The sequence below is a fragment of the Rhinolophus hipposideros genome, assembly GCF_964194185.1.
Source record: "Rhinolophus hipposideros genome assembly, chromosome: 19".
Lineage (NCBI taxonomy): Eukaryota > Metazoa > Chordata > Mammalia > Chiroptera > Rhinolophidae > Rhinolophus > Rhinolophus hipposideros.
This window is the reverse complement of record NC_138065.1, coordinates 47598086-47613396: the sequence shown is the minus strand read 5'-3', so window position 1 is coordinate 47613396 and position 15311 is coordinate 47598086. Positions and strand designations below refer to the sequence as shown.

Sequence of the window (15311 nt, the reverse complement as noted above, 5' to 3'; positions counted from 1 at the left end):
AAAAGCTGGAGTAATTCATCAAAAGTACAAGCCTAATATAATCTAGACAGTTTTGTATTACAATATTACTTTTCTTACATAAAGTTTCCTCTTTCTTAAAAGAAAAGTCTATTTTAATCACCCTAGGAGCTAGAAATTTAATTATAAAAATAAGATTTATAAGGAGGAAATGTATAAGCTATATAAAACATAGCATTATTTCTCAGCTTACTACAGCAGTAACTATTATATATGCAGGCATAGCTGGGTTTTGCTCTTCAGAGCTGCTAGTTGGCAGTTGCCCAGTACTTGAAGGGTGCAGAGAATTTTGTAGGCATGTAAGATTTTTCAGCATTTGCAACATGTTTTGGTAAAGGGTCAGGCGACTTGCTGAGGGTTACACAATTAGCTCTCAAATTCTGAATACATAACAGCTAGATAACCTGACTGAGAACACATTAATTCTCCTACTTGTTTTACTTACAAATTCGTTTCTAAAATTCCTATCTGAATTTACTTATAGGAAGAATGGAGAATTAGGAGCTAAAGCCTTATTCAAAGTCAAAATGGTGCTCACTAGAATAGTGACTTTCTAAAATTGTCTCTACCTGATATTAGAGTATCATCCCTCGGTCTTCTGGAACCCAGATTCACAGTTTCTCGGGAAATTTCATCTTGAAAATACTTGAATTTCTAATGTCAGTTGCTAAGAAAATTAGCAACAGTTATGGGAAGGAAAAGAAAAGTAAATTTATAAGTCTTCTCATCACTTGTCAACTGTGATTCACAATCATACTATTTGAAAGCTCTGAGGGCTCATTAAAATTAATAAGAGCTCACAGATAGATGTTACTTTCTCTTCTCGTAAACCTGTGCGATGTAGCTGTTTTAGCAAGTTGCATAGATTTCCACAACATGGAGTAAATTGCAATCACAGCATCATGTTAAGCAGGGAAATAAATAACATCCCTTAACAGAGTAAAGTAGCTTTTTCAAAACAAACTATTGGAAATAATATTGGACTGCACTTCAGGATATTCGTTCTTTCCACTAACTCATCTTTGTCAGAGTATTATTTTGCAAAGGAAATTTTTAGGTAAACTTTTATATCCTGCCTGTCTGTGTTTTCTCTTTGCCCCTTTCCTTCTTATAGTTAATAAAATATTTACATTAAAGCTATTCTTTCATATGTGATAAAATATTCTGAAAGAAATAGTAACATAGTCTTAAATAGAATCATCCATTTTGTTGTATTTTCTCTTTTTAACGAAAAACAGTTCACGTTTTGATGGTTATGGATTAATGTTTAGTTGCAAATGGAAGGCTAGGAAATTCTCAGATGATAAGGTGTTAATTTTTCAAAAAATTTTCTGAGGATCTCCTCCTCGTAGCTGCCCTTTCAATCAGCCCTCTGAAGAGTGATCAGTATTCTGACTTTTAACACCATAGATTAGTTTTGATTAGTTTTTGAACCTTACATAAATGGAACCATCCAATATGAACTCTCTTGTTTGTCTAGCTTTTTCATTCATCATTATGTTTATGAGATTCATCCATGTAGTTGCCTCTAGGCATGGTTTGTTTGTCCGTTGTGTGAATATACTACAGTTTATCCATTCTTCCATTCTATTGTTCATGGGCATTTGGGTTGTTTCCAGATCAGGGCTATTATGAAGAGTGCTGCTGTGAACATTCTTAAACTTGTCTTTCAGTAAACATACGTATGCACTTTTGTGGGTATACATCTAGGAGTGGAATTGCTGGGTGAGGGCAAGCATATGCTATGGTTTAGTAGTTACCACCAAGCAGCTTTCCAAGTATTTTGAGCATGACCTTTTGAATTGTTTTTATTCAGTAAAAGTCTTCCTTGTGGTCAAGGGCAGGTTTTATTCAGTAAAAGTCTTCCTTGTGGTTTTCTTGTTGTTGTTGCTTTAGAGGGAAGGTCCTGGATCAGGTTAGAGTTCATGAATATGAAACAAAATGAAACTCATTGGGTGATTGTAGTCATTTACTTGATCTCTGAAGTTGCATACAGATGGGGAGTGAGCTGGCTCTAAAAGCTGAATCACTTCTGTTTTTCTGTGAGAGAAGTTACCCTGATGGGGAAAATCCAGCAATGTATTCAGTTAAAGAAGAAGGAACATAGAGACAGTTTCATATTGGAGTTAAGATATTTGACTTTTTAGTTGACCTTCCTGTATCACCTTGTTCATATCGCTTGACCTATCTATACATGTCTCAGGTTCTTTCTCTGTTAAATGAAGCTCCCAGGTTTATATAAAGGATCACATGAGACTGCAACTGTCACGTGCTTAGTCCTGTCCCCACTATGTGGTAAATATTCAGTTAATAATATTACCTTCCATTCTGCTTCATCTACCTAGTTGCTTTCAGTTTCTTCAATAAACTGGCTGACTTCAGAGATTCCTCAGAGAGGGGTAACTAGCTATTGGTTCTTTATTACCTTTCTAAATGTGACCCTTCCTTCCCCAGTTGAGATTCTTCTTTGCTAAAACCAAAATTTTAGCCATTGACCTTAATGGAAGTTTTATTCTATTTCCTTTTGACAAGTGATTCAAGTAGTCCTCCAAAAGTATTTTCTTTACCACCTTCTTTCAAAAGACATAAGGAAAACAGTATTTTTTTTCAGTCTTGACAAGATAACTGACAGCTGGTGTTTGAATTTGACTCTTTCCAGATAGTTCAATTTTTAGAGTATCAAACATATTCAGCTTTATATAGTAACTTGGTATTTCATGAAATTTAAGGAAATCATTGACCCTTCAAATTAGAGGATATTTCCTGCCTCTCCTTTCTTTTTAGAAGGGTAATTTTTTTAAAAAAATGACATTACTTAAAATATCTTATTAAATACCACCTAGTATAATGCCCCTTGAAGGCAGTTTTTTAAAGCTGTTATCTGAAGAATAGATTCATTATATAATATTCTTACTCTTTGCCTCACTTTCCTCCCTCAAACAGAAATATGTTGAATTTTATAAAATTGAGATAAAATTGACATATAATGTTTTGTAAGTCTGGTGTATATAGAATGTTGGTTTGATATGTGTTGGTTATATATTGCAATATTATTATGACAGTAGCATTAACTAACACCTTTATCAAGTAACACATTGAATTTAAAATGCATCAGAATGGGCTGATACAAGGAAGATTAAGACTCCTAACATTTATAAATATAAAATTTCTTGAAAACTTTACAAGTAGTAATTGGCCACGAGACTCAGTAGGGGGAATGCTTTGCCTAACTTGGCTGCTTTAACTTTTACTTAGCGATAAAAATCTTCAGGACTAGAAAAAAACTCTCTCTAAAATCTTTTTTCTGGACCCTAACTTCTCTCCCACCTACAAGGCCTTTATTTTTCTCACATTGGTTGTATTACAACTTTCTTGTATTATCATTACTTTTGTCTTTATTGAAAGAGACAGAAACCTCAAGCTACCATGGCAGAACCATTGTCCATGCTTCCTGTGACCTTTAGAGGAATATTTACTTATTCATTCAACAAACATGTACCAAAGTCCAGTTAAAGGCTGACACTGTTCAACTTTGGGGATATAGCAGGAAGGAACAAGCAGATAAAACTCTTGTCCTCATTAGTTGTTATCCTTGCAGATGAGACAGACAGCAAACAAATGGCTTAGTAGAATATGTAGATCAAAGGTGCTAAGTGCTATGCAGTCAAATATGAAAGAAAGAGGAATGTGACAGATTTTAACAGGGTCTTCTGACCCTTGGAGAGAATTTAGGTTTTACTGGACTGAGATGGGAAACCACTGGAGAGTTTTGAGTAGAGAGGAAAGACATGCTCTGATGTATATTTTATCCAGGTCACTCAAATTGCCCTGTTGGAAAAGATTGGGAGGGGGGTTCTGGGGTTCAAAGGGAGACATGGGAGATCAGTTAGAGCAGACTGCAGTAATCTGGGTTGTTTGGATCAAGTTAGTGGCAGTGAAGGTGGTAAGAAGTGGTTGAAGTCCAGACAAATTTCAAAGGGAGAGAGGACAGGATGTGATGATGGGTCATCTGGGGTAAGTTTTATTGATGACATGTTTTCCTTTAGTGTAGTGGTGAGAGGAAAGAATAGCTGGTCGTACGGCTTCTACGCTTCAGAGGGCATCTGGGAGACAGATGACATTGTTGAGGGACGAGGAATATTATTGTTAGTCATACATGCTTTATTCTGGCGATGCTTGCATTACCATTTGTCTGCAATGTCTGTTCTAGAGGCAGGTATCGGTACCCTTGGGAACATGGAAGGTCATTATCGGCGCCTTTAAGTAGAAATATAGAGGGTGGAATAATTAAGAAAGATGATCAGTGGGGGAGTAAAGACCTCATACTTTATAATAAAGGTACGTGCTTACTGCTCAAAATAGGAGTGCTACAATAAAATCAGATGCACAGTACTTGGAAGACTCACAGAGACCTTATGTGTCTTGAACCTGTTGAGTAACCCTCAGTGTTTAGTTGGCGGTTGTTTAGTTCATATAATCAAAGCAAAGATGACCGATTTAAAGTTTCAGGGTGACAGTTATTTTTCTAACAAAAATCGTACAGGTCATCATGCATTGGAATAACTAACAACATTTTATAGTATTTTTTGTTGCAGAAAAACTCAGAGCGGTTAAACTTTTATACATGGATTGAGTAAAATAACTAAACATATTCTGTTATTTTTATGATTAAATATTTAAAACATACAAAAAGGCATTAATACATACAGTGAACTTCTGTATCTCTGCCTCTCTGGTTAAGAAATAAAACAAGACTGATGAGATTAGCTTTGTATATTATTACATCTTCCTGACCACACTGCTTTGCTGTCCTTGGAGAAACCATTACACAGTATTCAACGTTTATCATTCCCATGCATGTTTATATTTTTATTACATATGTATATCTGTATCTCTGATACATATGTATCTCTGAGCAATTTATAATTAACCGTATTTGGGAAATATTATTGTACACTGGTTTATCAAGTCCACTTCCAAAGAAGGTCTTGAGCCTGTTTTCTCTCTCCAAGCCAAATTCATATCCATTCAATAACCTCCTAGCTGGTCTGTCTACTTGATCCCCCTGTCTCTTTTATCCCATTATTCTCCATAGCATCCGGAGAGGTTTTCATAAACACATGTCACTCCTCTGCTGAGAACTCTTCAGTGGTTTCCCACTAAACAAACCTCACGTGGTTTCACTGGGCCTGTAATCTCACCCTTCATTCCTCTCCAGTGGGGCCCTAGGTTCAGTCTTCCCCTTACTCAATGTACTTCATCACTGGCCCTCTTTTAGTTTTTGGAACACTTACTATCTGTTCAGGTTAAAACCATTTTCATATTCTTTCCCTTCGCCTAGAATGTGTTCTTCACTCTCCCTGGCTAACTCCTTCAAGTCTGAAGTTAAATGTTACTTCCTCTACGAAGCTTTCCCTAATCACCCATCTTTAAGTAGGTCCTTCCTTTTACTTTCTCCAATAGCACCCTGTAGTTGCTGGTTATTTATTTACTGTGTATTATTTTTGAAAAGCCTATTTCCTCCACTAGATTATACATTTCCGAAACAAGAAGCCATATCTCTTTTGTGCACTGCTGTATACCTAGTCACACAAGAAATAGCTGTTGAAGGAAAAAGGAACAAAGAACTAATGGATGAAATTACTTTCATTATCTTCATTTAAATGTGTTTATGAAATCCCAGAGGCTGAGAAATAATTTTGCTCTTGAGTTTTAAGAGAAAAATTAAGTTAATATCTTTAGGAATTCCTTCTGTCTTAAGATGTTCTAAGAAACAGAAACCCAGACATAGTAGCTCCACTACAGTGGGAGGTTGTTATAAATATAGAGGGAATCCTGGAAAAAATGAGTGAGTGGACCTCAGCAAGAACAGGTGCCAGAGAAACTCCAGACACTCATCTGTATTGCTCTCTGTCACTCTTTATGAATCGGGTCTTCTCCCTTCTTTCCCGACCTATTTCTTTGTAGCTTTGTTTTGCACAGAGCCTAAAATATCTCAGAAAGATCTACCATGGCTTTTCAACTCTTGTATCATCAGCTCTTGGCAATCTCTTAAGTCTTTCAGATGAAATTTCTAAGGGGCAGCCTAATTGGTCCTGCTCACATTTTAAAATAAGCCTGCGTAGTCATAGGTACAGGGATGGCTCACCTCAGGCTAGTTGTCCATCTCTTGCCCAGTGTGCCGTGGTCAAGGGTAGTTTTGGGGTGAGTCACATGACCTACAGCCCACTCAACAGCAGCTGTACAGGGAGGCAGATTTTCTGAGAAGGATATTGCTGAATCTGACCTAACCAAATCTTTCTGGTGTACATGTATCTATCTCATGGACTGAAATTCTTCATATTGCCTGCTTTGGAATTTGGCATTTGATAAACATAATGCTTATTAAATAAGACTAATGCATCTCAAAAACCAGCTATATATTATCCAGCCACAGGTATTTATTTCATTAGAATGGGGAGTTGCACAGTTTTAATATAGAGTATAATCTTAAAAATTACGGTCCTCGGGATTGAAGTGTAGCAGTGTTCCAAATTATTTTCATGGTATAATTTTTGCTGGTAGGGTTTTGAGTCAAGACAGCATGTAGCTTTGATCTACATAAATTATTTTAATGATTATCTGCAAAGTGATATAGAATATTTGAATGCTTTCCATTGTCTGGAAATTCTATTGTGAAAGCATCTAATACATTTTTAAAGGCCTCCATTGCAATTATTAGTAACAGATGGTTTAGTAACTTCCTAATTGGTCTTCCCATTTGACCCCGTCTCTTTTATCCTATATTCTCCATAGCATCCAGAGAGACTTTCATAAAATACGTATCAGATCATGTCTCTCCTCTGCTGAGGACCCTTCTGTTGTTTCCCACTAAATAAACGTGTTCTAAAAACTAAAAGAGGGCCACTGTTGAAGTACAGTGAGTAGGAGGAAGACTGAGCCTAGGGCCCCACTGGAGAGGAATGAAGGGTGAGATTCCAGGCCAAGTCCCCCAATTTATGAATTAGTTAGATTGTACAATAGAAAAGGAACTCTATCGTATAGTATCAGCGGAAAGTAGATTGAAAATGAGACCTTGTTTTGGAGAGTAGTTACTTGTCTTCACCATCTGGTTTTATTCATACCCAGCTTTTGCTGATAAACTCTCTGGCTTCTATTTTTAAGTCGCAAAGATTTGAGGACAGGATACTGGCAGGCTTTTCTGGAGAGTATTTCTGGGCCATACACTGGCCTAAAAGCTTGACATCTCTTTTCCTGTATGTTTTTACCTTCTCCAAGCAGACTGCTGCCCGTCACTTTTCTCAGCTTCTAAATTGGCCAACTTAGAAATCGCTTTTTGAAATTTTTGTGTTTTAATTGACATGAGCAGATAGCCTGATTATCCTTATCTGTCTCTGTGACAAATAGACCAATGGTGTTTGCTTCTCTTAAGAAGCCCCCATTATCCTCTCCTTTAAAAGTCAGTCTTATCAATCCTCAACGTCTGTTTGGGTCTCTCAGTCTAAGACTCTTGTCCTCATATCCCAGGTGCTCTTCTGTGGTCTGACAGAATTTCGCCATGAAATGGCCTCTGCTGATGCGCCCGGTGTTCTCCAGCTTCCCTCCTCAGGTCCTTTCCTATCAGCACCCATTGTTTGGCATTTTTAATCAAACAATAGTTTGACCTTTTTATCATTTCCCCATGGCCTCTGAATTATATCAAGATATACAATAAATATCCAGCTACCAGCACTAGAACTGCTGATTACATTGGTTTAAAAAGGCATAATAGGACCTTCTGGTCTCCTGCTTTTCAGATGGTCTTATCTGAAGAAGTGAAGTGAACTTATCTGAAGTGAAGACCACTTTTAAAAAATTGAGAATTTTCAAACTCATATTTTAGAAGTCCACTTGACATTTTGCTTCTTACCCATGTCCTAGTAATCTAGTCCATTTTGCCCTTTTTTTTTTTTTTTTTTTTTTTTTGCTGAGGAATAATGGCAGAAAGTTACCACTGAATAGAGCGATTTCCTGCGTGTTCCAGTGCCTCATGGACGTGTTGCACTGCAGCTTGGACTGCGTCACCATCTGGCGGTCATTTCTTACTTAAGGCATTTCGTGGTCATGGTCTAGTGGTTCTCCAACTTCCCGGTGAAGGAGGTCTGACATACTACTCACATCTGGGTCTCGTTTATGCTAACTGGCAGATAGGCAAGAGTCCATTTTGTCCAAAAGCAGCCTTAACACAGAGAAAAATTAGAGCATTCTGAGTATTCAAAATCTCTCTCTCCCTGTAAGTCTTTTTTTCACTGTAAATATGTTTTAAAGATCATTTATTAGTATTACTATATGCCTTTTTGTAAAAGGATGAAAGATAGTTGTCCGACAGTACTGGTAATGTGTCTCCTTTAAATGCTCTTTTAGAATCATAGCACATTTTATCTAGTAATTAATAAGCTTTCAACTTGGAAAGTAAACAGCTTATAATCAGTGACAGTGAGTTGAAGCAAATAGTACTAAACATATCCAGATACCATGCGTCAACCTTGAAATACATGAAGTTTTCAGGCTTCTGAAAAACAGGTCACCTTTAGAAGACAGATACTATTTTGCCTGTTCACCAACTAGAAATATGATCCAGTCCTTATTCTTGGGGATAGACTGCTAATATGTATGAGGTTTCTTTTTGGGGTGATGAAATGTTCTGGAATTAGATAGTGGAGATGGTTGTACAACCTTGTGAATATACTAAAAACCACTGAATTGTACTCTTTTAAAAGGTGAATTTTATGGTATTTGAATTGCATTTCAATTTTAAAAATCACTTTTGGGGGGAGGGGTGTTGAGGAGTTCTTGTTAAATATACAAACTCTATAGATCCACCTGAGACTCCGGATTCTTTGAGGATGTGACCCTAGGAATCTGCATGTTTAACAAATGCCCCCAAGTTTTTTAATTTTCAAGTTTAAGGAATGCTGACTTAACAGTTGTTGTACTTCTACATTGGAGTGTGTCTGGGCTGAACGGTATGTGCTTTTTGATCATTTTAAGCAGCAGAGTATTTTGGGAATGACTTTGTGTCCCATATAGTAGTTGTCACATTCCATAGGCCTCATTTCTCTACAGGATTGGGAAGAGTGAGATGGAGAGGCATGAAACAGTGCACCTTTTCATTTCTCAGAAATCATTATATTGACAAATTCTAGGAAATAAAGTAACAGTTCAAGGTAATTAATTCAGAGAAACACAAAACTTAAGGGAAATATCCAGCAATGTTTCTGTGATGGCTGTATTTTTAGTGTTGATTCTGGGGATAAAAACTTGGGTCTGTTGATTTTTGTCAAGACTCTTTTGCTTAGATATTACTGTGGGCCTAGCAACAAAGCCAAGTTGACAGAGAACAGATGAGTGTTTTAACAGCTCAACTTCCTCGGCGCTAATATCTGCATCAGGTTTGTTTCACAGCAGTGCTGCAGCTGGACAAATTATGATTAAAAATAGGCAGATATTTTATTTCATGAAGATTTAGGCAAAGAACAAGATGGAACCTTTTAGAGTTAGCAGTTGCCAAATAGGGAAAGAAGATGAATCTGTATTTTTCCAATACAGGCTATTTGGGGGACTTTCACTAAGTCAGAAAATGATATATGATCATTAGTAATATCTTATATATATATATATTGAGCTTTAAAATCTTTTTTTAAAATCTAAAACTTCCCCTTTTCCCATAGAATCAAAGCTTTTCAAAAGCCAGATTCACAAATAAATTTTTATGTAAAGTAGAAGTGTAACTTTTTTTTTCTTTTATTTATTTATTTATTTATTTATTTATTTATTTATTAGTTTCAGGTGTACAAGACAAGGTAATACTTAGACGTTCATCATTTATATCCCTCACACTGTGAACCCCTATCCCCCCCTCCACTATCCCTCCGACCTCAAGAAGTGTAACTTGATGCTCAGTAAATTCTCCATGCTTAATATCAGGCATCCTTACTTTGACTAAGCCTATTTTTTTCTTTGACAATAAAAATACGTGGTCGAGCTTAAAGGAGTCTACATTTATATGGATTATTAGAATGATTTTGTTATATTGTAAGCCCAATAATATGCTATAGGACAAATACTTTGTTCAGTTAGGGTGTGGAAACAGGAATGTGCCTAACTCTTCCCACATCTTTTTGTCTCATGCTGTGCCTTGGATTTGGCGTATCCGTTTGGGGAGCATAGTTATATAAATGGGAGGCCACTGGAAGTTTACATTGGGGTAATGGTATGATGAAATAGATGGTTTAGAAAGGAATTTTGGGGGGAGCCAAAATAGTTGTGTTGTAATATCAACCGACGTAATATTCAGTGGGAATAAGACCATAAAGAATAAATCCTGACTGCCAAATCGGAAAGGAAGAAGTAAGATTATCACTACTTGAGTATGACATGATTTTACATATGAAGGAAACCCTAAAGATGACACCAAAAAAAACGGTTAGAACTAATAAAAATAACTCAGTCAAGTTTCAGGATGCACAATCAATGTACAGAAATCGGTTGCATTTCTATACACTAACAACAAACTATCAGAAAGAGAAATTAAGAAAATAGTTCCATTTGCAATCGCATCAAAAAGAATAAAAATACCTACGGATAAATTTAACCAAGAAGGTGAAAGACCTATACACTGAAAACTATAAGACATATTAATGGAAGAAATTGAAGATGACACAAATAAATGGAAAGATATTCCATGCTCATGGATTAGAACTAATATCGTTAAAATGTCTGTGCTACGCAAAGCAATCTGCAGACTGAGTGCAAGCCCTATCAACATTTCAGTGGCTTTTTTTTTTGTAGAGATAAAACAAACCTAAAAGTTATATGAAACTATAAAAGATCCTAAATAGTCAAAAAAGCGATCTTGAGAAAGAAACCAAAGTTGGAGGCATCACGCTCCTTAATTCAAATTATATTACAAAGCTTTAGTAATCAAAACAATATGGCACTGGCATAAAAACAGACACATACATCAGTGAAACAGAATAGAGAGCCCAGAAATAAAACCACACATGTATGATCAATTAATCTATGACAAAGGAGACAAGAATATACAGTGTAAAACAGTCTATTCAATAAATGGTCTTGGGAAAACTGGACAGCCATGTGCAAAAGAATGAAATGAAACCACTGTCTCTCATCAGACACACACATGAACTCAAAATGTGTTGGAGACGTGAATGTATCTGAAACCATAAAACTCCTAGAAGAAAACATGCAATAAGCTCCTTGACATTGGTCTTGGCAGTGATTTTTTGGATCTGACTCCAAAATCAAAGGCAGCAAAAGCAAAAATAAACAAATGGGATTACATCAAACTAAAAAAATCTGCATAATTAAGAAAAACATCAACGAAATGAAAAGGCAGCCTACTGAATGGGAAAAAATATTTGCAAATTATATATCTGATAAGATGTTAATATCCAAAATATATAAAGAATTCCTACAACTCAATAGCAAAAAACCAATTTAATTACAAAGCGGGCAGAGGTCCTGAATAGATATCTTTCCAAAAGGACATAAAGATAGCCAACAGGCACATAAAAAGGTGCTCAACATCACTAATTATCAGAGAAATTCACGTGAAAACCACAATGAGATATCACCTCATACCTGTTAGAATGGCTACCATCAAAAAAACAAGAAACAACAAGTGTAGGTGAGGATGTGGAGAAAAGGGAACCCTGTGCACTGTAGGCAGGAATGTAAATTGATGCAGCCACTATGGAAAACGGTATGGAGGTTCCTCAAAAAAAAACTAAAAATAGAATTGCATAAAATCCAACAATTCACTTTTGGGTATTTATTTGAAAAAAAAATGAAAACACCAACTTGAAAAGATATCTGCACCCCCATGTTCATTGTAGCATTATTTACAATAGCCAAGGTATAGAAACAACCTAACTTTCCCCTTACGGATGAATGGACAAAGAAGATGTGGTACACATGTACAATGGAATATTGCTCAGCCATAAAAATAAAATGGAACCTTGCTACTTGCGACAACATAGATGAACTTTGAGGGCATTGTGCTATGTGAAGTAAGTCAGAGAAACAAAAATCTCATAGATTTATATGTGGGCTCTAAAACAAAACAAACAAAAAAGTCAAGCTCGTATGTGCAGAGAACAGATTGGGGGTTGCCAGAGCAGGAGGGTATGAGATATGGGTGTAATGAATGAAGGGGGTCAAAAGGTGCAGACTTCCAGTTATAAATAAGTCCTGGGGATGTAATGTACAGCATGGCAACTCTAGTTAATAACACTGTATTGTATATTTGGAAATCAGCAAGAGAGTCAATGTTAAAAGTTCTCATCACAAGAAAAAAATTGTAACTATGTATAGCGACAGATGGTAACTAGACTTATTGTGGTGATCATTTCCCAGTTTATACAAATATTGAATCATTTTGTTGTACACCTGAAACCTATAAAATATGTTAACTATACCTCAATAAAAAATAAATTAAAAGAAAGAATGAATGCTGACATTGTGGACTGTGGCTTTTAGAAGTCTATCCTCTAGTACTTGTGCCTTTTATCTTTTGTACTAAGTAAACATTTAAGAATATATGGTATAATGCTAAATTGTCCACCAGTGGACAGTTGTGGGGGAGGGAACACATACAATGTATGCAAAATTTTTAGATTAGATTTCCTTTCTTAGCCTTTTCTTTAATGTGGTTTCTTATATTTGGGAGAAAAGGATTCATAAAATACATTATTTAGTGTGTTGCATTATATCAGCAGTGTAACTAGATTTTTAATAGATTTTTAAGGTTTACATGGGAGTCTAAAAGGATTCATGACTAATTTACTTTGAAAAGCATTAAAAAGGAGTGAGAAGTGGATGACTGTCTATAATTTCAGTACTTAAAGCAGTCAGGAGGATGCCAGGAAAGCCAAAATAGGAGCAGCATATGCTTCCAAATTATTTTGAAGTGAGGCTTTGTCTTTTGTCTTCAGAAAAATAATAATTAATAGCTCATCAATTCAACATGTAGGGGACCAGAGATACTCATGAAAAGGAATGTCTTATTTATTCACCTAATCATTCACTTAGTAAATACTGAATGCCTGAATATGTCCTGACGCTAATCTAGGCTTAACGGATGCCATGGTTAATGGAACAGACGTTGTCTTTGCAACCGTGGAGCTAACAGGTTAATGGGCAGAGAGATAACACATAAATACAAGCGCTTCTATGATTATAATCTATGCACCCAACACGGAGCACCTAAATATATAAAGCAAATATTAATGGCTCTAAAGGGAAAAACCGACAGCAATTCAGTAAAGTAGGGGACTTTAATACCCCACTAACATCTATGGATAAATCATCCAGAGTGAGAATTAATAAGGAAATAATGGCCTTAAATGTCACATTAGATAAGATCAGCTTAATAGACATCGATATGATTATACAATATGATAAAAGCTAGGAAGGCAAGTACAAGCTGCTTCAAATTTTGTAATAAGTAAACCTATTTTAGATCAGGGTTTCAAGTATGGTCTCTCTGAGTAAGTGGCATTTAGAGCTGAGATCTGAGAAATGAGTAGGAGAATTCCCAGTGATGGGTGGGGGGAATGCATATGTGATGCTTTCTGGTGGGAGGAACGAAAAGAAAGCCAGAACTTCTAGAACATCGAGAGCAGTTGGTCAAGAAGAGGGGGCTGAACCCAGTAATCCCAGAGCTTGGCAGTCACGTTGGGGAGGACACAGGATTTCATCGCAAGTACAGCGAGAAGCCATTGGCGATCTCTAAGCATGGGATCGCATCGTCTGATTTAAGTGCTTCAGAAATGACCGTGGCTGTTGTCAATACACTGAAGGGGATATGGAGACCAGTGAGGGACCACTGTCCATCAGGAGATGATGATGAAAATGTCAGCAGAGGAGATGAAGGGTGGTGGATGAATTCACATTTCAGAAATGGAGGCCATGATTGGTGTTAAGGGCGTGGGTAAGCCCTTCGATGGATTCTGACACCTAATGAGAAAAGATGAGGTCAGGTAAAACAGGATTGGATTGAATTGGAAAGCCTACCTATAGCCAAAAGCATTTTCTTAATTGTATTTCCCATTTTCCTTTATTGTTTGGTCCGAAAAATGAACTTATGCGATTGAAGTTCAAAGCTAACTGTAACTTAAACTCTTAAGAAGTATTATTGCTGTAATTTACCCAGGTGAAATACCTGTCTGGAACAGTGGCAAGCATCTCCCTTCCAAACACTACACACATAGTTTAAAGGTTGAGAAAGAGAAATACACTGCAGGGAAATTTTTGATGAATTGTTTTTTGTTTTTTGTTTCTAACTTCTGAAAACATGATCCTCTGTTTTCTCCCCGACAAGTTTTCTGTTTGGAAAATGAGATTTAATGGAAGTTAGACTTACAAATTGGAAACATCAGTAATGTATAACCTTTTACATCACTTTACTTTTTTTATTTTTGCCTTTTAACCTTTCACTTTCCTTCTATAACTTGTATAGAAACTGTGTCTATATGGAATCTCTTTTCTGTCTTTGAAAAAAGATAGTCTAGGTGCTTTATGTTTCCAAGAATGAAACAGCCTTTGAAGTAATGTCTATTGCTTCTTGGCTTACTGGGTCAAAGAGGGAAGGGTTCACTTATCCTCTGACAGTGTTTATTTAGTAGGCTGCATCGGTCTTTACTGTGTTCTGGGACCATTCTTGGGAGTTTGCGAGTCAAAGAAAGAAATTGTGATGTGGTTTGGTGGCAAAAAATATAATTCTGTGTGAGCTATAGTTAACAGTTCCTGAGTTATCTTTATTGATTGAAATCAGTTTTGAAAATATAATAATTACTTCATGATCCTTTATATATTAGATTTGTTTGTTTAATACTTTGTCACTTTGCATTTTCCCTTTGAATTTTTATTCTTCCAGAACTCTCTGCTGGGATGGGGTTTTCATGTTAGGAAAACTAGAGGCTAATACCTCTGTGAAGAAGCTCTATTTATAAATTGATTTGCAGTAGACTTTTTATAAATTAGTATATTTCTTCCCTCTTATTTCCTCACACAATTTTTGATCAGCAAGGCTGGATCAAAAGTAATTTCTTCATCTAAAGTAATATTTCAAAATGAAGTCTTTTACATTGTCTGTCACTATTATAAAGCTAATTAGAAAATTTGAGTTATTTTCCAAAAGATATCAATTTTGACAGCTTGATCTTTATGACGTTTTGTCATTCTTTCACTGATGCATGCATGGGACTGTGTGCTGTTCGTGGGAAGTAGAC

General features: G+C 36.2%; 1 protein-coding gene across 8 annotated transcripts in view; it reads left to right on the top strand.

The window, feature by feature from the left end:
• The window catches only part of RABGAP1L (RAB GTPase activating protein 1 like), a 443815-nt gene that overhangs the window by 280358 nt on the left and 148146 nt on the right, over positions 1 to 15311 (top strand). The gene's annotated exons all lie outside the window — the stretch shown is intronic.